The sequence below is a fragment of the Grampus griseus genome (assembly GCF_964374135.1).
Source record: "Grampus griseus genome assembly, chromosome: 9".
NCBI lineage: Eukaryota > Metazoa > Chordata > Mammalia > Artiodactyla > Delphinidae > Grampus > Grampus griseus.
Window position 1 is genome coordinate 91757732 of NC_139003.1, and position 24741 is coordinate 91782472.

General features: G+C 40.1%; 1 protein-coding gene across 1 annotated transcript in view; it reads left to right on the forward strand.

The window, feature by feature from the left end:
- Positions 1–24741, forward strand: part of POU6F2 (POU class 6 homeobox 2) — a gene marked incomplete at both ends in the record, with an annotated part of 451154 nt that overhangs the window by 135289 nt on the left and 291124 nt on the right. The window lies entirely within an intron of this gene.

The window sequence follows — 24741 nt, forward strand, 5'->3', positions numbered from 1 at the left end:
TCTTCTAGTTCTTTATTGCCTTTTTCTTCCCCTTCCCCTCCTGAACTAGAGTGCTGACCCACCAGCTGGAATGGCCTGGTAATTACTGCAGCTCCTCCACCAGCTGCCACAATTGCCAAACCGCTGGAGTGAAAAATTCCATCCCGCATTTCCGATTTTTTACATTACCATTGCATAATCATATTTGACGAATAATTAACCTGGGTTAATACTTCAGGGAGCCATTTGCAAGTAAATTGATAAGCTGAGTGCTGTAACGGCCCACAAGGGCTGGGAACCGGTGGTGGCATGCTGCCTCTGGGGCCTCGGAGCATCCAGGGGAGCGAGTATGCCTTCTGACCACCTAAACGGACCAGGCAGGTCAGCTTTTAAAAAGATTCCTTGACCGTGACTCAGTTGGATCAGAGGAGCAAAGACTCTAATTCTAAGGTCACCTTGAATGCGTGGGATCTCCTCTTTCTTAAAAGGCTACTCTCATCATGCATATCCTGGAGGTGGAATGGATATTTTAAGTGCTATAAGCCCAGTTTGAGAAATTGACTAACTCAGGAGATTGTGAGTTAGTATTTAGGAAATCATCAACTTGATTTTGCTTTATCTTCTGATCTTTCATCTAAACAATGGAGAGGCTCCTTTCGCTGGCTGGAAGATGGTATGCTTCACCTTCATACGAGTGGCAGTCATTTTGGAAGTAAAAGAAAGATGTACTCGTATATCTCTCTAAGAGCATGGGGTAATATGTGACAGAGTGAATGCATGGGAGTAGTGAATAGTAACCGCATTTACAGATCAAAAATAATTGTGACTGGCCATTTTGGAAAGCTCTTTGTAGGACTAAAGTCACAGAAGAGCACCGAAGTCTAACCGTCTGAATTCAACTTTGTTTATAAGCCCGTATTTTGTGACCAACTGGGATACTGAATTTTTTTCAGTTGCCTAATTCTGCTACATCTTGATTTCTTATCTCTTCGCTTGTTCATATTGGACCATGCTCTCTTTCAAGGCTCATCAAGGGGGCAAAGGATATCCCTATGATATCAGAAATATTTGTGTCATGCAGGCTGGGCTTTGAGATGTGAGCTGTATTCTGAATGTGGAATCGGTGTGTACAAGCCAGATGGAGAGTCAGCACTTAGCATTTGTCACCATGTGAGGCATTGCCAGGAAAAGCAGGTCCTTTCAGACTCAACTGTAGCACTAAGTAAAATCAATGGCCAAACAATCTAACACAATTGGTCACATATTGATAGAATTAAACACTGCTGTTAACGTGACTTGTCATTGATCTGACAAAAATGAAGTTCAGGGTAAAAGTAGCCTGAAGCCTTTCGACTCTGTGTTTATGCGGAAGGGCCAAGAGAAAGAAGAATGATTTTGCGCCATCTGCTTAAACTGTGATTTTTTTTTTAATATATTGAATTTTCATTGTTGTCTTTTTTTTAAATTAATTTAATTTAATTTATTTTTGGCTACGTTGGGTCTTCGTTGCTGAGTGTGGGCTTTCTCTAGTCAGGCGAGTGGGGGCTACTCTTCGTTGCGGTGCGCGGGCTTCTCATTGCGGTGGCTTCTCGTTATGGAGCACGGGCTCTAGGCACATGGGCTTCAGTAGTTGTGGCTCACGGGCTCAGTAGTTGTGGCACGTGGGTTCAGTAGTTGTGGCTCGCAGGCTCTAGAGCGCAGGCTCAGTAGTTGTGGCGCACGGGCTTAGTTGCTCCATGGCATGTGGGATCTTCCTGGAGCAGGGCTCGACCCTGTGTCCCTTGCCTTGGCAGGTAGGTTCTTGACCACTGTGCCACCAGGGAAGACCCTATACTGATTTTTGTTTTCTCCAGCCACTATACTTCACAATGGAATATGCTTTTAGTATCTCAATTTTTTCCATTGGTGGCATGGAAGGGGAGAATTAGAGGTAGCTCATTTAAAGTTCGGATTTGATGTTCCGCTCAAGGAATATCTTCTTGATGGTGTGTGAGATTACTTCTTTGACAGAAGTCCTATAGGTTCCTATGGACAATGAGACAAATCGACCTGGTTCCTAAAACATCATATTCACTCTATTCCACATCTCTGCCTAGGAAAAGGAATCTTCTTTTCAAATACAAATTTCAGGAGGGTTTTCCATCCTTTTCACGCAGTCAAATCATATTGCAGACTGCTGTGGCTGGGAGAGCCAGCCGCGTCATTACTCGTGGTGCCTCTGAGTGCACTGGGGTCAGCTGTTTCTGGGCTGCACCTGCCACAAGATCACGCATGACTGATAAGAGACTGTCTCCATCAGAGAAAGTCAGCTGCTGCATGTAGCCTGCGTGTGTGGTTTGAGCCACGAGCAGCCACATCGATTGCTGTGATTTCTGAAGTATTGTGTTGGATTGGCCAAAAAGTCCATTCGGGTTTTTCCATGACATCTTACGGGGAAGAGGAAGCAGGGTTGTGTCAGTGCCTTGTCTCTGCAATGAATAAAGTCAAGAGATGGGATGCATTTGAAAGGAAGGATGTCTTTCCTTACTGTGTTTCATGATGATTGTGGGTGCACTGGTGAATATATTCAAGGATTTGACTATGAAATCTTTTTCTCCATTATGCAGCCTGTTTAGTTTCTTCGAAGTACTCTCACAGTCTAAAATTATCTTATGCATTTAATTGTTTTCCATTTTATTGTCTTCCCCAATAGAATGTAGACTCCATGAGTACAGTAACATTGTTTGTCTTGTTCTAGGTAATGTCACCCTGATGCAAAGCCAGGGGCAGAGCAACAGCCTGTGGCTGGCAGATTATGCTGTGCACTGCACAGCTCCAGGGGGCACTGTTAACATAGACTACAGTATACAATCTGCATAAGCTCTACATGGTAGCCCTAAGGGGCTAGAACACAGGAGATAATCTCTTTGAAATGAATGAATGATTTTTTCTTATGTTACTGTGGACCTATGAAATACCACTTTCTTTCTTGCTAAATAATGAATAGCTCTAAGGCAGTGGTTCTTTAGCATGCATGGGAATCATCCAGAAGGTTTTCTAAAAGACAAATTGCCAAGCCTCAGGCCCAGGGTCCCTGATTTAGCAGGTCTGGAGTGGGGCCCAAGAATTTGCATTTTAGTACTTTCCCAGCTGGTGCTAATGCTGCTGGTCCAGAAGCACAGTTTGAGAACCACTGCTACGAGGCCCACAGATTATGAGGATGCTAAAGGCGATGAGAGGTGATGCCAATGACAATTCCTCTTGCTCCTTCTTCATTCTATTTTTCATGTTGGAATTACAGTGTTATTATCCCAAAGAACTGATCGAATCTAAGCTTTAACCCTGCTATCAACTTTTGGTGACCCCTTGTATCTGTAGCACAAAGTCCAGATGCTTTCACACAGCGCTTAAAGCCATCTGCCATTGTTGAGGGTCACCAACCCTTCTCCTCTACCCAACCCCAAACCCTGTGTGTGAGCTCCGGACACAGTAGAACCATGTATCTCAATGCTGGCTGTGCATCAGAATCACCCGTGGAGCTCTCCCAAATACAGATGCCTGGACCCTGTTCCAGAGATTCTGATTCAGTAGGTGCCAGGTGTGCCCTGCCTTTGAACAAAGCTTCACAGATGATTCTGACATACAGTTGCACTAAACTACCAACCCATGGGATGTGGGCAAGACTGTAGTCAAAGGCCAGTTCATAATTTTATAACCTTTCATACTAAAAGAATGAATTAAAAAATGAAATAGGCAATCATCTTAAATTATGTTGAGAAGAATACATTTATAGACTGACATAAAAATGAAGACAGAGAATTCAGTAAATTAGAAAACCTAAAAACAAATAGAAAGGAAAATGAAATCCAGGCAACAGATCTTGAAGAAACTAAGATACACAAGCCTCTGATAAATACATGAATAAATGTACCCCAAGAAATTTGAAAAGTGGATGAAATAGATGATTTTATGAGAAAGCAATTGCGGACATAGCTCAAGAACTTTTAAAAATACCAAATGTATTCTATTAGCTCAACAAATATTTATCAGGTACTTACTGTGTATCAGGCACTGTCATAGGCAGAGGGATAAAAAAATCCCAGTTCTTGTGGAGTTTGCTTTTTATGAACCCAAGCATCAAACTCCAGTCACCCATACATAGAGGGAAATAGACCAATTACATACATAAACAAAGATGAAAAAAGTTAAGTGAAAGACCAGGAAACTTAAGTTCAACAGCACATTAAAAAGAATACTCATCTATACTCATTCCAGGATTGTAATGATAGTTTAATATTAGCAAATGCGTTAACATAATGCATCAAATCAGTAAGTCCACTAATTTTAAGACTGTTGACCTCAGTAGATGCTGAATAGGTATTCAATAAAATTAAATATGTATTCCTGATAAAAATCCCTTGGAACACCAAGAATAGGAGTATATTTCCTTAACCTGATAAAGGGTATCTGAAGCCCGGAGCCAAGATCATACTTCATGTTGAGACAGTGGAGGGATTTCCATTTAAACTGAAGACAAGAGATGAATTCTTACTGTCACCATTGTTATTTAGCATTGTCTGAAAGTTCAGGCAAATACAATAAACCATGAAAATAAGAAGAATAACTATAGAAAGGGGAGATAAAATTATGATTATATGATGACAGCATGATAAGACACATCTAGGAAATCCAGGGCAACACCTAAATAATGTTTTGAATTATTAAGCAAGTTCATCAAGAGTGGATGGCTGGGGCTTCCCTGGTGGTGCAGTGGTTAAGAATCCACCTGCCAATGCAGGGGACACGGGTTCGATCCCTGGTCTGGGAAGATCCCACATGCCGGGGAGCAACTAAACCTGTGCGCCACAACTACTGAGCCTGTGCTCTAGAGCCCGCGAGCCACAATTACTGAAGCCCACACGCCTAGAGTCCGTGCTTCGCAACAAGAGAAGCCACCTCAATGAGAAGCCCACGCACTGCAATGAAGAGTAGCCCACTGCAACTAAAAGAAAGGCCCCGCACAGCAACGAAGACGCAACGCAGCCAAAAATAAATAAATAAACTTATATGTAAAAAAAGGAGTGGATGGCTGTAGGATAAATACACAAGAATCAATGACAGTTCTGTATAACAGCAATAAACATGTTAGAAGATATAGTGGCAACTAGAAACTATGAATTATCAAGGAATGTGTGACACCTATATGAAGAAAACCACAAAATTTTATTGAGCAATATAAAAGCAGATTTGAATAAATGGAAGTGCAGTTGCATTCTTGGATGGAAATACTGTAAAATAAAATGATCTTCCTTTTTCCCTAATTAACGGTTTTCATATAACTCCAATCAAAGTCTGTATGAGATTTTTCAGCTGGCTTGGCAAAACCTAAATATTAAAAAAATTAAAATTTTAAAAACACAAAGAAACTTTTGAAAAGTAAATGATGGGGAGAGTGGAGTAGAACTTGCCCTACTATATACTAAAATGTATTATAATGGTATGAACGCTGTGATAGCAAGGTACTGTCCTGAGAATTAAAGGTCAAGTCAAAGAACAGTTACAGATGCCTCTGAGACAGATTCTAGGATGTGTGAATGTTACAGCAGTGTGAATAGAACAGCATGTGCAAAAGTCCGGGGGTAGAAAGGGATTGACACGTTGAAGAACTGAAGTCTAATGAGGCTGGGGTGTAAATAAGTTTAGTACACACTGGAACAAACTTTTTAAGAAAGCAATTTTCATATGCTTATAAAATATGCAATTTTAAATACAAGAATAGAGTCTTTGACCCAATGATTCTTCCTCAGGGAATCCCAGAAGTGAATAATAAAGGTGCAGATTAGTTATAAAAACGATTCCTTGCAACATTGTTAATAATAATATTGAAACTCAAAGTAACTTAAGTGACTAGGAACAAGGAACATGTCAAATAAATTATGGCACTTCCATAAATTGGAGTGTTTGGAAACTGTTTAAAAACATGATTTGAATGACCCAAATATATTAAGTGAGAAAGCAAGGTTCAAACTATACTCATTGTACAATCCCAACTTTATTCAATATGCACACGTGAAAAATATCATAAAAATATATTGTTAGCAGTGACTACTTTTGGCATGGTGGGCTTGTAGATTTTTTTAATAGTTATAAAAACTTAATTTTTCAGAATTTCCAGGTATCATAAAATAAGCACTAATAAACATAACATAAACACAAAACCCCTTATGTCATTTAACATCCAACTCAACTATCACTTCTGTGAATTCTTTGCAGATTTCCTCATCAGAATTAATCTTCCCTCTCTTGAGCTCTCTCATAAACTCCATGTGTCTCTTTGTAATCCTATATATAACACTTCTGGGTGAGTTAAATGTATGCATCTTGTCCATATAATTGATCTCCTCCATTTAATTCTAAGCTTCTTGGGCTTGCCCAACTTAACTAAAGATTTCCTGTGGGAATCATTATAAAACCCTGAAGAGAGGTGTCCACAGCCTATGGTCACATAAAGAGATGCTACCACTGAAGTGGGGACCAAGGAACATGAGTGCAAAGTTTTGGCTGTCTTAGCAAATAGATGTCATCACATGTGTTACAGGAATTGAGGATCTGAAATATTCTGCTATTATTTAGCTGCTGGTACTTTTCTTTTTTTTCAGATTTGATCCACTTGATTTATAATTTTTTCAGTTTTAATATTTTTTATTCAAGTATAGTTGATTTACAATGTGTTAATTTCTGCTGTATATCAAAGTGATTAAGTTATATATATATATACACATTCTTTTTTTAAATATTCTTTTACACTGTGGTTTATCATAGCATCATAGGATATTGAATATAGTTCCCTGTGCTGTAGAGTAGGACATCGTTGTGTATCCATTCTCTATATAAAAGCTAACATCTGCTCACCCCAACCTCCCGCTCCATCCCTCCCCCAACCCCCTCCCCCTTGGCAATAGGTAGTGGTACTTTTCTAGACACTTGTTGAATGTATAGTGTAATGTAGTAATTACAAACAAGACATCTAAACCTTGGAAATATTAACCCCTCTGAATCTCGGTTTCCTCACCTATATATAACATTTGGAGAGCAATGCACTTACTGGTGGGCGGTGGTGAAAATTAAATAAGATGATGCACGCTTATAGGCAAAACGCCTGACCCCCCAATTAGTCCTTTACGTAACAAATACATCATCAGGAGAATTCTGTTATGTTCAGTAGTCTGACTGGAATGCCCCGCATCTTCCTCTTTCACTGCATAAAGTCACAGTTTGAGAGTCTTCCTCTCCTACCTCCTCAGGCTTCAACCCAGTAAACTATAATTTATCACCTGTCTGTAGGGGGAGCTATCATTCACTGCAGGGTCAGCTTTGTGGGCATGAACGCTGGGACTTCATGGGCATGAGCCCACCTTGGTTTAATGCTCTACTATCACCGTCTTGAAATTTGTGATAATTTTGAATGAGGCCCCGTATTTTCGTTTTGCACCAGGCTCTGCAACTTTTGTAGGCAGCCCTGTTCGGTGAGCTCTCCCATCTTATGGATCCTCCAGTAGTCACTGAAAGGTTATGCTCGCCAGTGGACTGTCACAGTTCCTAGATTATTGAGGCTTTAGGGATATATGACTTGTCTAACTTCCCTTATATGTAATACGAGAAGCAGCCTTTGCTCAAGAGAGGCAGCATCCTGGGAGACAGGGCTTAGGGGATCACTTCCGTGCTGATATACTGACGTTTTGCTGCTCGTCTTAGGAATCCAGGCTTAGGGCTCCTCTGTTCCACTTGTGCTGTCTGCTACCTGAGTTATTTGTAAGAGTGACCACTACTCTTTGGCCATGAAAGCTAACTGCTGTCTGTTTTGCCTTATTTGTATGCATTACTGAAAGCGCATTGCTTCTGCTGTCGGTGGCACTGGCTGCTGTCTAGCCCTGATGCTGTTCTATGAGGTGCACCTGCTCTCATGCTCTTTCTTTCACCAGGAAAGGATTGAGAGCACGCACAAGCTGAACTGACCATTACTGCCAAATCTCACCTTTCTCAGGAACATTTCTAATTTAATGAGCAACAGAGTCTTCATAAAGCAGGTTGGTTGGGATTTCTGGTATCAGGAACCAGTGAGAGGGGTCTTGGGTGAAATGGATTTTCCCTCCCTCTCTGGGCAAAGTCCATCCTGTTCTTAGGACTTTTCCAAGTCCCAGCTCACACCTAGACATCTGGAACTTTCTTACAGTTTGGGATGTGGGATAAGAAAAGGCAGGGAAGCCCAAGCCTAAAGTGATTTATTTATTCTTCAAGATACTAGTGGCCTCATTTTACTGTGATCTTATCATATTCTTTATACATCTTAAACACAATTCCAGAGATCTTTAGTGTTATTTAGTTCTATCCTTAAAGTTTCTCACAGTCCTGAGTGCAGAATACTTCAAGCAAAAATTAATTATTATGGCCTTAAGTTCCCTGTCTCAATCTCACAATAAATTATCAATAATAATCATATTGAATATTTGTATTATTTTAAAAATATGTTTACAGAGGGAGCTTTGGGAATGCCATGAAAGAAGACTGAAAAAAATATACTTAAAATGTTGTCACACCAAACCAAATACCTTGCTGTCAATAAAATACCAAAGTATCTTCTGGCCTATGGCTCAGCTGTTTACCCTTTTTTTGTGAAAAGCTAATACTATGAGCTAAAGCATCAAGGCCAGCCCCGGTGGCTAGCAGCTTGACCTCTGCCTTTGCAGAGAGCTGGCGGTCTTCTCGTGGGTCTCAGAACATTATATGATGAGCCAGGAGAAGGGAGTATTCATGTTGTTTGTCGCATCTGTTGTCCTGTTGTGTTTATACCTTCTGTAGGGCAGGAAGAGGTGGGAATGAACTGCTGGGAATTTTTACAAGCTTGTAGATGTCCCTCTGCCTTTAGCTTCAAGTCTGTTTTTTAAAGGAAGAGAAAAAATTGACTTCACTTGTAACTAATGAAAAAGAAAAGGTAAGGACTGCTTTCTAGAAACCCATAAAAATATTACTTCCTAAAGTTCACACGATGAAATTAGAATTTCCTTGAAACTTCATATGCCCTTGATTTTGTTTCCTTATTGATGATTTTGTTGAATTGTAAAACTCTTGGCTCTCAGAAATACAATGAGCCATGTAGTCCTGGCCCTCAGAGGACTTTGGCTTTTTAGTCAAAGTCCTCAAAATTGATCACCTCTTTCTCCTTGTATAACCCCACCCATCCCCTCTTTCCTCTAAGTGAGCCTGTTTTTTGGTCATCTTTTTCAAGATGCCTTTATTCATTTACTTTTATATTTATTTATTTATTTTCTTTCTCTTCTTTTTTTTTTTGACTGCGTGTGGTCTTAGTTGCAGCATGTGGGATCTTTTGTGCGGTGCACGGGCTCTTTGTCGCGGTGTGTGGGCTTCTCTCTAGTTGTGGCACATGGGCTCCAGGGCACGTGGGCTCTGTAGTTGTCCTGCGTGGGCTCCAGGGCACATGGGCTCTGTAGTTTGCAGCACACGGGCTCTCTAGTTGAGGCGCCCAAGCTCGGTAATTGTGGTGCGCAGGCTTAGTTGCCCCACAGCACGTGGGATCTTAGTTCCCCGACCAGGGATGGTACCCGCGTCCCCTGCATTGGAAGGCAGATTCTTTACCACCGGATCACCAGGGAAGTCCCTAAGTTAGCCTGTTAAAGCTAATGAACATTAACAGTTGTCCATGTCATCTTCTATGTATCATATGCTTTTGTACACATTTTAAAGCATATGTAAATACATTTAGATTTACAAGAACCTATATATATATATATACTTATTTATTTAATGAACATTTATTTAAAATAACAGTTCATTAAACAGATTTTTACTGCATTGTTATGTGTGTTATGTGTGTTATGTGTCCAGCACTGTTCTAGATGCTGGCAATAGAGCATTGAACAAAACAAATAAAAAACTCCTGCCCTCACTTAACATTCCAGTGGATTTTTTTTTTTTTCCTGAAGAAAGTCTCAAGATCTGAAAAAGCTTTGGTTTAGAGAAGTAGTATGCTTTCAAACCAATTTAGGGAGCTCTCTTACTTTCGGTGGTCTCCAACTTGGACCTCACTGTGAGGAAGCTGAGAATCAGAAAAGAGCTGCCAAAGGGGACATGTGGACAAATGAAAGGAAATGACCATCTCAGTATGTGTACACTGTCCTCTTTGTGAGGGGTGGGAAGGCAAGAATGCAAGCTCACCTGCAAAGGATTTGGTCTAATTGAGGAGATGAAATGCTTATGTACAGCTTCTGGAGAACCGCTGAAGGAGCATGCAGAAAAGATTGGCTGAAGTCAGATGCGGCTCATCAGAGAAGGAAGGGGATAGCCGGGAGGGGAGGGTGGAGGGGAGATAAATTAGGAGTTCAGCATTAACAGATACACACTACTGTATATAAAATAGGTAAACAACAAGGACCTACTGTACAGCACGGGGAACTATACTCAATATCTTGTAATAACCTGTAAGGGAAAGGAATCTGAAAAAGAATATGTATATGTGTAACGGAATCACTTTGCTGTCCGCTTGAAACTAACACACTGTAAATTAACTATACCTCAATAAAATTTTTTTTTAATTAAAAAAACTCTGTTACAAACTTTGAAGATGAAAATTTTAAAAAGTAGTAAAAAAGAAGAGCATTATATGCACAAAGAATAACGAATTTTACCCAAACCATTTCTACTTTGTATAAGCAAGTTGCCTTGACTGAGCAGAGGTTGGCGTTTGGGGGATAAGAGCAGATGAAGGGGTGAGGGGGCCAGAGACTCTGCGGGACTGAGGGTTTTGTATTGGCCATTGAATCCCCAGGACCTAACTCAGGTTTGGGCCCTCAGGTTATTGTTGAAATAGAGAGAGATGGGATAGAGGTGGGGGGGAAGGGAGGAACCATACTGAGGGTCTAGACTGTTAGGCTGAAGAGTTGCAACTTGAATTAATTCATTGTATGTGGAAGAATTATTGACCTACTACAGTTATCATGGCCTTTTTAAAGATTCACTGACGGATGGAAGGGTTCCTGAGAAATCTTCAGAAAATTCGAATTGAGGTTTTTGGACAAGCAGGAAAAAGATGTGGGCATGTTTAGGAAGTGTAAAATACAGGGGTTACCACTGCAAGCCCACAGCTCATAACATCAAAATAGTCCTTCCGGGCTTCCCTGGTGGCACAGTGGTTGAGTCCGCCTGCCGATGAAGGGGATGTGGGTTCGTGCCCCGGTCCGGGAGGATCCCACATGCCGCGGAGTGGCTGGGCCCGTGAGCCATGGCCACTGAGCCTGTGCGTCCGGAGCCTGTGCTCCGCGACAGGAGAGGCCACAACAGTGAGAGGCCCGCGTACGGAAAAAAAAAAAAAAAAAAAGTATTCCTTCCTTCTTATTTCCCTGGTTCCCTCTCTCCCTCCTTTCTGTCTTCAGACATTTATTAAATAGCTGCTAGGTGCCAGGCACTGAGAACATGAAATTTAGCACAACTTGGCCTCTGCCTTTGAAGAATTTGCCCTCTTAACAAGAAAACTACTATACTCTCATTGCTTCTGAATGAAGTCATAGGGTAAATACATAAAACAGATCATCGTCAATAAGGAGTATCCAGATCTTATCATCATAGATGGGAAATTAAACTATTGGGCTGGAAACGTCTGCTCTTTTAAAAAGTTTCTCATATTACACCATGGATTATTTCTGAAAAACTGTAGACCAATCTCATCATTTCAAAAGAAAGTCATATTTCCTTTGATGATTTGCATTATAATTTCTTCAGAGTTCTCCCTTAATTGTTGATGGTGTTAGAGGCAACTAGGGCTTCTGTCAGTTTCTTTTAGGGTTATTCTATTACCATTCATCCTCTCTCCACCCCCTAATTGTCATTGTAAGTAAATAAGTAGATTATTTGGGACCTTGTTGTTTGTAAGGTGTTGGAGTGTGAATAATTACCCCATCATTTCCGTATGGTCAGCCACCACCTCTGTGAATTTCTCTCAGGGTTGGTTGGTCTCTGTTTCTAATACCCATGGAAATTACCAACTATCTTTCTAAATACTCACTTTTTACATGGGAGAACGCAGGCAAAACTCTCATGTGGTGTTAATTGTGATGACAAATCCCTTTAGAATTATCCAAGGCTATATTCTTCATCTGGGGTGTTATAGGCACATTGCAGGGGGGCACACCTTTGAAGATTTGGAGGGTTACCCTGGCCTCTCCTTCCCCGGGGGCTTCTCTCGCTGTCGCGGCCTCCTTTCTCCAGTGGAGGCAGGCATCCTGGACTGTTATTCACACACAGGCAAGATGTTGATGGCTTCTGTAATGAGGGCTTGATTCACATTGCAACATATTAGTTCACGTACGGTGGACATTCCCAGCCAGTTTGCCAGCTGTGCCTTCTTCAGAGTTCTCTCTCTGCTTACATACGATATTTCAGGGGAAAAGAAACAAGAAACGAGCCCATTGTTGGTACTCTATAATATCTTTCAAAAAATTTACAAAATATCAAAGCAAATGTTTTATTCCCTCCCCAAGTTGATGGGTCAGTATGTTCTTTGAGAAATCTGCGATGAGACAACATATTAGACTTATGTAAAAATACTGAGAACAATTATATTGTCATCTTAGATCGTACTTGGCATCAGTGGGTGTGACATATATGGGAGGGAGCGAGACCATATTACACAGTTTTGACTGGCATAGGTCATTTATTATAAGCAGTCGTGTGAAACCTGCCCTAAGAGAGAGTAGTAAGCCTTCGGCACATTTGTTGGGCCTATTTGTAAATGTGTAGAGTGGACATTCCAGCCTTCCTGCTTCTACCTCGCAGTGGTTTTAAGAGGTCGTAACAAAAGTGGACCAACTTTGAAAAGGTCTGTCAAGTGTTTCATTAGCAGAGGGAGATTCAGCAGAGCTGGGGGGAGGAAGGGGCGTGGAGTGCTGCAAGTTCAAGTCATGAACTTTCTCCATGGAGGTGGCGGTGATGGGTTGGTAGAAATTACTTGATCCCTAACTCTCAATCAAAGCACAGGAAACTGAGATCCAGAGAAGTACAGTGACTTGCCCGAGGTCACATAGCATGTTAATGGCAGAGCAGACTATCCCCAGGCAAGGGGTCTCGCCACCAGGCAACCCCCAATTATTGGTTCACATCATTTAAAATACTTGTATAGGGACTTCCCTGTGGTCCAGTGGCTAAGACTCCGCATTCCCAATGCAGGGCGCCTGGGTTCAATCCCCGGTCGGGGAGCTAGATCCCAAATGCTGCAACTAAGAGTTCATATGCCGCAATGAAGATCCCTCATGCTGCAACTAAGACACAGCGTGGCCAAAATAAAAAAATTTTTAAAAAAAATTTTAGAAAAATACTTGTATAAAGAATTCAATAGCTTGAATATTTCTAAAATTATATAACATTATCTGAAAAAAAGGTTACAAAACACTAGATACAAATGAGAGTTTAACTATGTAAATACATTTCCATATATTTTAAGTGTATTTGCATATACACACAGAGAAACGCATGGAAGAATGTATATTAAAACATTATTTTATCTGAGTGGTGGGATTATGGACAGGTTTTATTAACTCCTTTATACATATTTATTTATATTTTTTGAATTTTCTGTGATAAGAATGCATTTCTCTTTAAATTATTAAAAATATTTCAGGTTGTAAATATTCTCTCTGATAAAATTTTCAGGAAAACTGAGCACAGCATAATCAAGTAAATCCTGCTGCAAGCGCAGCACACATGTATATGTATAAAATTGTGGGAGACAATATGTGAGCTGTTTGGACCTGAGCATATAGAACATGAACATTCTGGAAAAATAGAAATTTAACCTATGGGTGAGTAGAGGTTGCTTGTAAACTAATAAAAACAGAACAAGGAAACAGGTTTTCATTTGTAAAGGTTGATTTTATGAAACATACTTGAAATGAGCGGGAAAGAGACCCAGACTGGGCTACCAGTGTCTCCACACTATTTAGTTCCCTCCAGTCCCTCGTTCTTCTCCTCCCACTGAAAAATGCTCCAGGGTGTTTGCATTTCTGTTTTCCTCTCCATTCTTCACAGAGCAACTTAGATTGGTGAGAAGGGCTGAGTTTTGGGGGGAACTTGGAACTGGAAATTATAGTGGGAAATAAACTCTCAAACCAGAGTACAGACAACTGAGGCTATAGCTTGTGTACAGTTGCCTAATCTGTACTTCATTTCAGGAAGACCCCCTTAGCACAGGAGCGTCACATCCCTAGAAAAGCTAGAAATCTGTGCCCCACTCTCACTTTATCCAGTAAATCTCTCTCACACACACACATCAAATCTTCAGCAGCAGTTTTTAAATATTTCACATGTTTTCCAAAGGAGGCACTGCTTCTTCCCACCCAGACCCCACCTCCAAGCATGCCCTTTTTATTCACTTTCACCATACCATGAACCTGGGAAAGGTCCCTCAGCCATCGACAGAAAGGTTGGCACAGAACAGAGAGGAGTTTTCATCTTGACTAGGGTGTGGTCTGCCTCTTTGCCCACGGGCATTTCCTTCTGGACAGGTGGCTTCAAGGTCAGCTTGGATCCCTTTAAGAACTGAGAGGGTGAGACTAGGGCTCAGGCCTGGGGCATTTAGATTCAGATGCCGGTTCGCCTCCTGACTGTATTCTGATCTCTGACTGCCCTTTGTTCCCTACTCACTGGGTTCAGAGTTTCACCTTTTTCCTCTAAATCTCTGCCACAACCACTTGCTTGTCACAGCTTCTATTCCTTTGAACAATCCTGGTCTTGGGTACCCTCCCCAAGAAGAGCGTTAACTATGATGATGATGATAATGATCACTTCCTGAGCGCTTTCTATGGACACAGCATGAATGCCGTTAGGGAATACCACTGTCATCCCCGTTCATTTATGGAAGAGACAGATGAAGAGGTCAGGAACTTGCGTATTTAGCATAGCTAGTGAAATGTGGCTGCAGCCTTCCAACCCTGCATCTGACTCCAGAGACCCCGCTTTATCAGGGTCATTGGTAGCCCTGAAAGGTGGGGTTAAGTAGTGACGAGGATGATGAAGATGCTGTGAGTGGTAACATCCAGGACTTCAGTCAGTAAAGAGTAGAAGGCGTGGGAGGGTCTCCTTGGGAAGGGTGGAGGGCTAGTTTTTTGATGGTAGAGGCCCTTCAGCATATTTATTTGCGGAGGAGAAGTCACTAGTAGAGAAGCTGAGGCTCCAGGAGAGAGAGAGGATTGTTGATGAAGGGGGACCGTGAAGAAGCAGCGGAGAAGAAGTCTAGGAGGAATCAGACTCTCACAGAAGCATTCTTTTTTTTTTAATAGTGAACTTATTTTTAACTTTTTTAATTGTGGTAAAATACATAACAAAATTTACCATTTAAACTATTTTTAAGTGTACAACTCAGTGGCATTAATTACATTTACATCATTGTGCAACCATCACTACTGTCCATCTCACGGAGGTATTCTGGAGTGGGTGTTGTATATGTTGTGATGCATTTGCTTTGTTTGACCCATAACTGTTTCTCTCAGTCCCTCAGTCAAGTCATCACTTGTGCTTGCCATGTATTAATGATGGTGGAACCTCCATTAATTAGCCCATGTAAAATTTGCGTCAATATCCAGCCATATCCTTACCTGCAGGTATTTTATGGCCAAATCTCATCAGAAGACTTTTGAAACAATATAGGAGGTCATTTATAGAATTGAGGGAAGATTCTTCATTCAGGAAAAAAAGGGCTTTTTCTGATAATGCAGTTTATTCTCTGGGGACTATGTGAAATTGACTTCCTGCTCCCTTTATGTTCCCAGAAATCTTCTGTCCTTTGGGAAGCGGGGAGCTCTACCCTCTGAGGTCTTATGATCTCAAATACATGCTGAAGTGGCGTTGTTTTCTTTGCTATTAAGCATGGACTTTTTTTTTTGCATCTTCTAGAAGGCTCTTTTCCTGATGGAGGTCAGCAAGCTGCAAGGTCTAGCCATGATTGATCCAGCCCCATGTGGCATTTTACAAAGCTGAAATAACGATGGCCTGAACCACTGCACAGTAAAAGTGGTTTTATGTTTCCAGTGCCTGTCCTAAAGTAGTTTTAGAGGTTAGCATTAATCAATAAATCATTCTGATCACATGGATAGTCTCTGGAGGCCCATTAGCTGTGGTGATGACTTAGTCATCTCACCATCAGCTTCTTTAGACCAGAAGTCCTTGGGACCACGAGTTCAAATCCCTGTTGAGCTGATGGAGCTCTTCTCTCTTCAGAGGTAAATAAATTGAGCTTCACCTAGTTTGTTGTACAGAGATTTCTGTGATGCATCGTCTGCTATCCAGTGGCAGTACAATATCTATGACCTCCCTTTTTTTTTTTAAAAAAAAGGAGACAATGCCTGACCCTATCCTTGTATCCTTGTACCTTCTCTGTTCATCTAACTGTCAAATAAGGCATATTTGTGGCTTCTGAAATGGCTGGGTTCACTTGGTTCTTTAAAACAGAATGCCATGACAATAATGGCCTGTTGTTGATAATCTCACACCCTTAACGGTGCACAGATGCTGTGAGGGTTTAGGACCTTAACGGTGCACAGATGCTGTGAGGGTTTAGGAGAGGGTTTCAAACCCGGTGGTTCCCAAACTACAGCAGAGGATTGGAGGCAGGAATTCATAAAGGATGGGACAGTTGTAAACCCTCTTGAAAGGCAGGAAACTGGCTTTCTACCACATTCTGCCATATGTAATCCCAGGGCAGTGCTGTAAATGATGAGGCAGAGATCCCACTGCCTGGCTGCTCCCTGTTGTGCCGTCACAGAGATTCCTGTATTTTTTTCTCCTGTGCCTTGTGACTGGTGAGGTTATCAGGATGAGAGTGACATTCAGGGTGCCTTAGCTTCCTTCTGTAGCCAGGAGGGCCCATGACAGAGGAAGAAGTGATTCACAGGCACAGAGACATTGTTCACACTGTGTATCTGTATGTGTATATGCGTGCAATGTTAGAACATGCAGTGACTGTGAGTTTTAGTTGGGTACAATTATATCTAGCACTGGAGTCCAAAAGCCTCAGGAATAGTCCCATAATTGAGATGCTTAGCATCCTTCAACAAAGTCCTAAACAGTCAGTACCTGATTAATCCTCCTTGATGAATCCCTGGGAAATCAACCAAGGGCCAATATTATCTTCTGGGCTTTGGATAGATAAGTGGCCCCCAGCTGGTCGTGAGGAACTGACCGTGGCCGTTGTTTACTTCACTGGCCTGGAAATGGCATGACAACAGTTCTACCCCCAAAGGCCCTGCCTGTCATCCTGGCTGCTGGGGAGAGATGTGAAGAAAGTGAGCCGGCTGCAGTTCTCTTTGGGATCCAAACCTTGTCTCCCTTGTCCCTGTGCCAAGAGGTTTCCCATTCCTGTTGACACAGCCCCCCAGAAGTGATGGGTGGACAAGCAGTTAGGGGTATGAGCCCAAGAGCTCAAGTCTTTTCTGCAGTCAGGCTGGCTGAGGTTCCCAAGATCACTCAGTGATTTGCTGCCAGAGGGGAAATCAGTTCCTAGGTCCCCAGTCTCTGCATCCTGCTCTCCATCCATTAGACCATATCGCCTCTCCTGCCAGCGAGACACACTCAGGACACTTGAATTTCAGAGTTTGATTCTATGTCTATTTTTCAGCTATTTGCTACAACATTCTAGGAAAGGAAGGTTTAAATTTCCTACAATCCAAATCATTTTCTAGTTTACTTATAAGCGATTCTGAAACAGTTGGCCCTGGAAAGCTGACAACTTGATAAAATGTATCTTTCAAATCAACCTAGTGCTGCCTTTATATATAGTTAAATCATCCAAATCCAGGGTGCCGAGTTAAGAAACGGAGATCTTCTGTTCTCAGGCTGCCTGTCACTTTGGGTAAGAAAACACACACGAGTTATGCTCACTTACGCTTACTCAAGTGTGGTCTCTTGGGAAAGAAATAAGCACTGGCTTTTGGCAGGTTTATCTGCTTTTAGCCAATAAGAAATGGTTCCTGCAGTGATGTGCATTGGACAAAGGTGGTTTGGGGAGACTTAGTGTCAAAACCAGCAGCTAATACAATGTTGATGGAGAAAAGATTTTATATATATATTAATTGTTATTATTATTAAGGTTAGAGAGTTGAAGAGCAATCCTGAGCATTCAGCACCAATGATTATATATATATATATATCTATTGTTATTATTATTAAGGTTAGAGAGTTGAAGAGCAATCCTGAGCATTCAGCACCAATGATTATATATATATATATTTATTATTATTGTTATTATTATTAAGGTTAGAGAGTTGAAGAGCATCCTGAGCATTCAGCACCAATGATGGCACTTTCTGTTGCTTTAAAAAAATAGATTTATCTGTATTTGCACTGATATGGCATCTGTTCATGAGACCACGCTGAGATGGATGTGTACCTGTACCAGTCAAGGCGCCCAGACATGGTGGCTTCTCTTATTTCACTACAACATGGTTGCATACTATCCTTTGGGGAGAAGGGGGCCAAGAGCATGAAAAAATTAAGAATAATTTCAAAACATCTAAATTTATGAAATTCTGGATTCTGGATTTCAACAAAAGAGTTTTGATGCATTTCTAATTCAGGGTAAATCAGTGAAATGAAATCAGTGAGTCTTCATACCACCACTGTATATGATAATTATTTTAAAAAATTAATTAAAAGAATGGAACAGGTACAGTGATTAAGCAGATAGTCTTTTTTTTCCATTTCTTTACTGAAGTATAGTTACTGTGCATTATTATATGTTACAGGTGTACAATTCACAGTTTTTGAAGGTTTTATGCCATTTATAGTTATTATAAAATATTGACTATATTCCCTGTGTTGTACAGTATATCCTTGTAGCTTATTTTATTTATTTTTGGCTGCGTTGGGTCTTCACTGCTGAGCGCGGGCTTTCTCTAGTTGCTGTGAGCAGGGGCTACTCTTTGTTGCAGTGTGCGGGCTTCGGTGGCTTCTCTTGTTGTGGAGCACGGGCTCTAGGTGCGCGGGCTTCAGTAGTTGTGCCTCATGGGCTCTAGAGTGCAGGCTCAGTAGTTGTGGCTCACGGGCTTAGTTGCTCTGCGGCATGTGGGATCTTCCTGGACCAGGGCTCGAACCCATGTCCCCTGCATTGGCAGGTGGATTCTTAACCACTGTACCACCAGGGAAGCCCAACTTATTTTAAACCTAATAGTTTGTACCTATTAATCTCCAACCCCTCTGGTACTACCCCTCTCCCCTTCCCTCTCCCCACTGGTAACCACTAGTTTGCTGTTTATATCTGTGAGTCAAGAAGAAGTTCTTTAGATTTCAGTAGCTTCAATAAAATTGTGGTGTTACTTGTTCAGTTTCTTTCCTTTTAAGTTTTTATTAAAAGTTTATTGAGATATAATTTGGATATCATATAGTTGACATGTGTAATGGCTTTTAGTATATTCACAGGTACGTGCATCCATCACCACAATTAGTTCTAGAACATTTTTGTGTCATGTCCATTTTATTAAAGAGTAAGAATGTAGCAATCAGTAGTTGAGGGCCTGAACATCCTGGCAGGAGACTGCTGTACCATGATTGGCCTTTGGGAAAAGATGCTGCACTTTTTTTTTTTTTAACTTTTTATTTTATATTGGAGTATAGGTGATTAACAGTGTTGTGTTAGTTTCAGGTGTACAGCAAAGTGATTCAGTTATACATGTATCTATTCTTTTTCAAATCAAAGATGATGCACTTTGACAAATGCATTCAGCCAGGTTGCTCAGAGGGCAAGAAACCAGACTGATACCCTTGACACTCTGGTGGTAAGGATAAGTGAAAGCTAATTTAATATCCTGTGACACATAAAATGTTCACAAGTAAGTGGTAAGTACACATAAACATGAACAGTATCCATTAAGAATCTGGCTATTCTGTGCTGATAATTAGCTTCAAGAAATGAAAACAGATTGTTTGGATTTTGAGAAATACTGTTCGGGAACACAATGAATACAACATGTTATTTGCAGATTCTCTAACCAAAGATTTCAAAGTACAAACGTTAACCCAGTGAAGTTGTTTAAAATAAGATTACAAAGCCTGTGTTTCCCACTCACCCCAAACTCACTCTTGCTCTACCTTCTGATCTGGTAACCCTGTAAGGCATGTAAGATAGTGGTTAGAGCATGGGCTTTGCAGCCTGGGTTTGCTTTCTGCTTCTGCAGTCCTTTCTGGCCTTGGTATATAAGGTCTCTTGGCCCTGGAATAATAACATCCATATAGGGTTTTTGTAGAATTAAATGAGCGAAGGTACATGCAGCTCTTTGCTTAGTTGCTGGGGTAATAAGTGCTCACCTAACAGCACCTGTTACTGTTATGTGCTCTTCATGTGTCTGATCATTAAGATCCATAAGGGCAAGACTTATGTATGTCATGGTCTTCTCTAAAGAACTTTGCATATTGCTAATAGTTATATATTTTATTGAAATTAATTGGATTAGAAATTGCAGAAATTGACTCACAGACATAGAAAAATAAAACTTATGGTTCCCAAAGGGGAAAAGAGGGGGAGGGATAAATTTGGAGGCTGGGATTAACATATACACACTATTGTATGTGAAATAGATAAGCAAGAAGGACCTACTGTATAGCACAGGGAACTCTACTCAATATTTTGTAATAACCTATAAGGGAAAAGAATCTGAAAAAGAATACATATATATATACATATATAAAACTGTTACATATATTATATATAGATTCAGATATATATATATATATGACTGAATCACTGTGCTGTACACCTAAAACTAACACAACATTGTAAATCAACTATATTTCAATTAAAAAATAAAATAAAAACGGTTAAAGAAATTGCAACCTTGGGCAGAGCCATTTCCAAGTGTTGTTGGACCCTGAGTGAAATATGAATTAATGCCCTTCTTTTGTGTAGAGGTTCTGTGGGTGAGGCTGTGGCCTCCTGGCTGAGTTGAAATGAAAACACTGGGGAAGAGAATGCCTCTACTGAAATGGATGTGCTGAGGAGTGTCGTGCTTCAAGGCACGGTAATCATTCCATCTGTTTACTACTAATCTAGGGAGAAGCAGAACAGTGGAGAAGCTGGCTCTGTTTCTATAGTGATCTCAGGGCACAGAAACAGGAATATCGTTCAACATGCCCCATCCAATTGATGCTATATGATAATTCATGCTCCCAAGTTGTAGGACAGCTGGAATTTTATCCAACAGGTGGATCTGTTGGATAAAATGACTCCAGTGCATAGGTCCAAAAAACAAAGAACAAAAAAAAACCCCAAGCAAACCCTACCTGAAGAGTCTTCTTCATACGTCAGAAGGTTGAACAGTGATTTTTCCTAGTTGACCAAGGCAGTACAGAGAATAACAAAGCAACCTCATACCCAAAGCAAGAAAGCAAGAGCAGATTGAAGATAAAGCATTTGGGAGTTTGAAGGGAACTGAGCAACTTTGGAAAGGAATGGTAATTCCAAACCAATGTTTCTCTTGCATTTATTGATTTTTCTTTGAGGAGTTCAGTATTAAATATATATATATTTTTAGTTGTAAGATAGAGCAACTTTTTGTGAGAGGAAGGGGATGAAGAGGGTGAGATGGAAGGAACATTAAGTATCTCTTTCTGTATAGTCAGGATGCCTTGCTTTCCAAAGGTCTGTGAAAATGGCCAAAAAGTGGTTTTCACTTTCTGAAAGAGTATAATTTCCATTTAGAAAGCCTCAACTTGCAACTTGTAAACTCTGAAGTTGCAAATATCTTCAAAAAACTTTGCTGGCAAATTTAAATCACATGTATTCTGTAGTGTTTGTCTCAAACTGGTTTTATGTTTCCTGTTATGCTTTAAATTTGAGGCACCCCCACGTTGTATCAGAGCATGAACTAAATAAAGAGCAAACATCCAGTTTTCTATTCCAGTTCTAATTCCGTGGTCTTAATCTTTGTCCCCTGAGCTTTCAGAAGGGAAGACGGGCTTGAGAGAAGAAAATACGTTTTGAAGGTTAACCTATTATTTAATTTCTAGCATGAAAATTTTTAAGATAAAATGTGTAAATACAGTATGTCAAACACTATTTTATCCAACACTCAGATTAAACAATAAAACGCTATCCATAGTGGAAGCCCCTGAATATCCCTTCTTGAACAAAGTCCCCTCCCTACTTGCAAAATATAACAATGACCGATCCTGCGTTTGGCAAGTCACATTATTGTTTGCATTAAACAGCTGTTAGACGCTTTTACAAAACTACAAATCAAGTACACATTTTGGCTGATGGGAACACAGTGGCCTAAAGAAATGTCCATATATCTCGTTCTAAACCACCAAGTAAAATCCCAGTTATGAGCTTCTTGCCTGGCACAGGCATCAGCACACATAGTGGAGGGGCGTATATGCTGTGACTAAGATTACTGGGTTACGATATGATGGTGAAACATACATTTTGCAAAAGGCCATCTTAGTCTCAGACCCCTGTCAGACCATTTAGTTAGCTGAATGATCAAGAAATAATTGGTGAGTGTTCATTGACTTGAGGCTTTTCCATTATTCAGCAGTGATTTTGCAGTTTCACGTGATTTTGCCCCTTTAGCCTTGTCTGTAGTCTTCATCCCAGACACATAGTTTATATCCAGAACTGTGCTTTAGATTAATTGGGATTATACATAAAAAGTGTTGAGGAAATTGTACAGCGTGAGACACATGTCATTATAATTCCTGTGTTCCTGAGAAAGGAGCCAGAAATTTCAGAAGTACCAGGTGAAGGATAATGGGGAAAAAAATCTCAGTGGGCTTTGCAAATTAGTTATTATACATGAAGGACTTAGTCCTAGATTTTTTAAATTAAAGTATAGTTGATTTACAATGTTATGTTAGTTTCAGGTGTACAGCAAAGTGATTCGGTTATACACATATATGTACACACGTATATATATATATATAAAAATCTATTCTTTTTCAGATTCTTTTCCCTTAGAGGTTATTACAAAATATTGAGTATAGTTCCCTGTGCTATACAGTAGCACATTATCTATTTTATATATCGTATCTATTTTATATATAGTAGTGTGCATCTGCTAATTCCAAATTCCTAATTTATTCCTCCCCCCCTTCCCCCTTTGGTAAATTAATTTGTATCATTTTTTTTTTAGATTCCACATGTAAGCGATATTATATGGTATTTGTCAACTTAGTCCTAGATTTTTAGAACTTTATAGCTGGAAGGAGTCTTCAAGACAGTCTAGCTCATCCCCTTTCTCTAAAGATGAGAAATTTAATAGAGAGTTAGATAACCTGCTCAAAATCATTCAGGACCCTTCAGGAAGATTCAGAACTGAAGCCAGCTCTCTGCACTCCTCACCCAAGGCTCTTCCCTCTTGCCTGCTTTCCTCTTCAGGAAAGGAAAACTGGGATGGATATCTAGATTTTAACTATGAACCGTGTAGGTGCAAACACCTCTACCTGATGTCACAATAATGCTTTTGTGTCAACAGGCAGCACCAAACAGAGTAGCTTTCTTCATCAAAACTTTTTAAGGACCTTACCATTTACAAAGTAGAATTTTCTCTTTTTTTCCTGTTAAGAACTTTAAAGTTCTTATGTATCATTTTTATTTAATTACTTTTTTATTGGAGCATAGTTGATTAACAATATTGTGTTAGTTTCAGGTGTACAGCAAAGTGATTCAGTTATACATATACATATATCTATTCTTTTTCAGATTCTTTTCCCATTTGGGTTATTACAGAATATTGAGTAGGTCCCTGTTGTTTATCCATTTTATGTATAGTAGTGTGTATCTGTTAATCCCAAACTCCTAATTTATCCCTCCCCCTGCCCTTTCCCCTTTGGTAACCATAAGTTTGTTTTCTATTTTCTTTTGTTTCTACTATAAAGAAAGTGGTCTCTCTCAGCCTCGTTACCACCAGATATGTCCTTAGAACTTCTTCGTATTTATTGTAATCTGTGAATATTGTGTTTTACAGCTCGTAAATTAGATATAGAATTGAATACCCAGGCAGAGCACAGAGTGTTAAAAATGTTCAATTCCAGTGGGGGAACCAGGGAGCGGTTAAGGCTTGCTGCATATAATGTTCTTATTACATTAAGTACGATGTTATTGCATGAGATGCTTATTGTTAATGTCTGTGGGGAGGATCCATTCCAAAGACTTCAATTTCAATAAACAGATTACGCAGTTCCACCATATACAGTTAGGGAGGTGGTAATGAAATGGTTATAAAGTCCCTTGTGAGTCTGTCATCCTTTTTTTAATTTTGTAAATAACATCAGAAGCATTCTAGAGGGAAGTGCTTATGCATTTATTTATTATTGATTTTTTAAAAAATACGTTTAACATTACTAGTTATTACAAATCTAGTCTTAGTGAGTGGAAGAAGATAAGCTGTTTCTACATTATTAAATGCTGAATGTATAGGGAATTATGAAGTGGTATCCTTCATATAAATATATTAAATATTAATGAACGATGATTGCCAGAAATTAATTTACAGCTACATTTACTTGACAAATGAAACCTTTTCACGGTTTTACCCTTTTGTTGCACGTCATGCATGTTTACAATACATCCCTTTGGTGCATGGTTTCAATGACGATGAGTGATTCTATCCTACGGCCGAATCATGCACAACTGCTGAGAATAAGTTGGATTAAATGTGCATTCTTTCAACAGGCATCTAATTATTGAAGGGGTGACATCAATAAACTGCCAAAGTTTTGAGGTATCCCTAA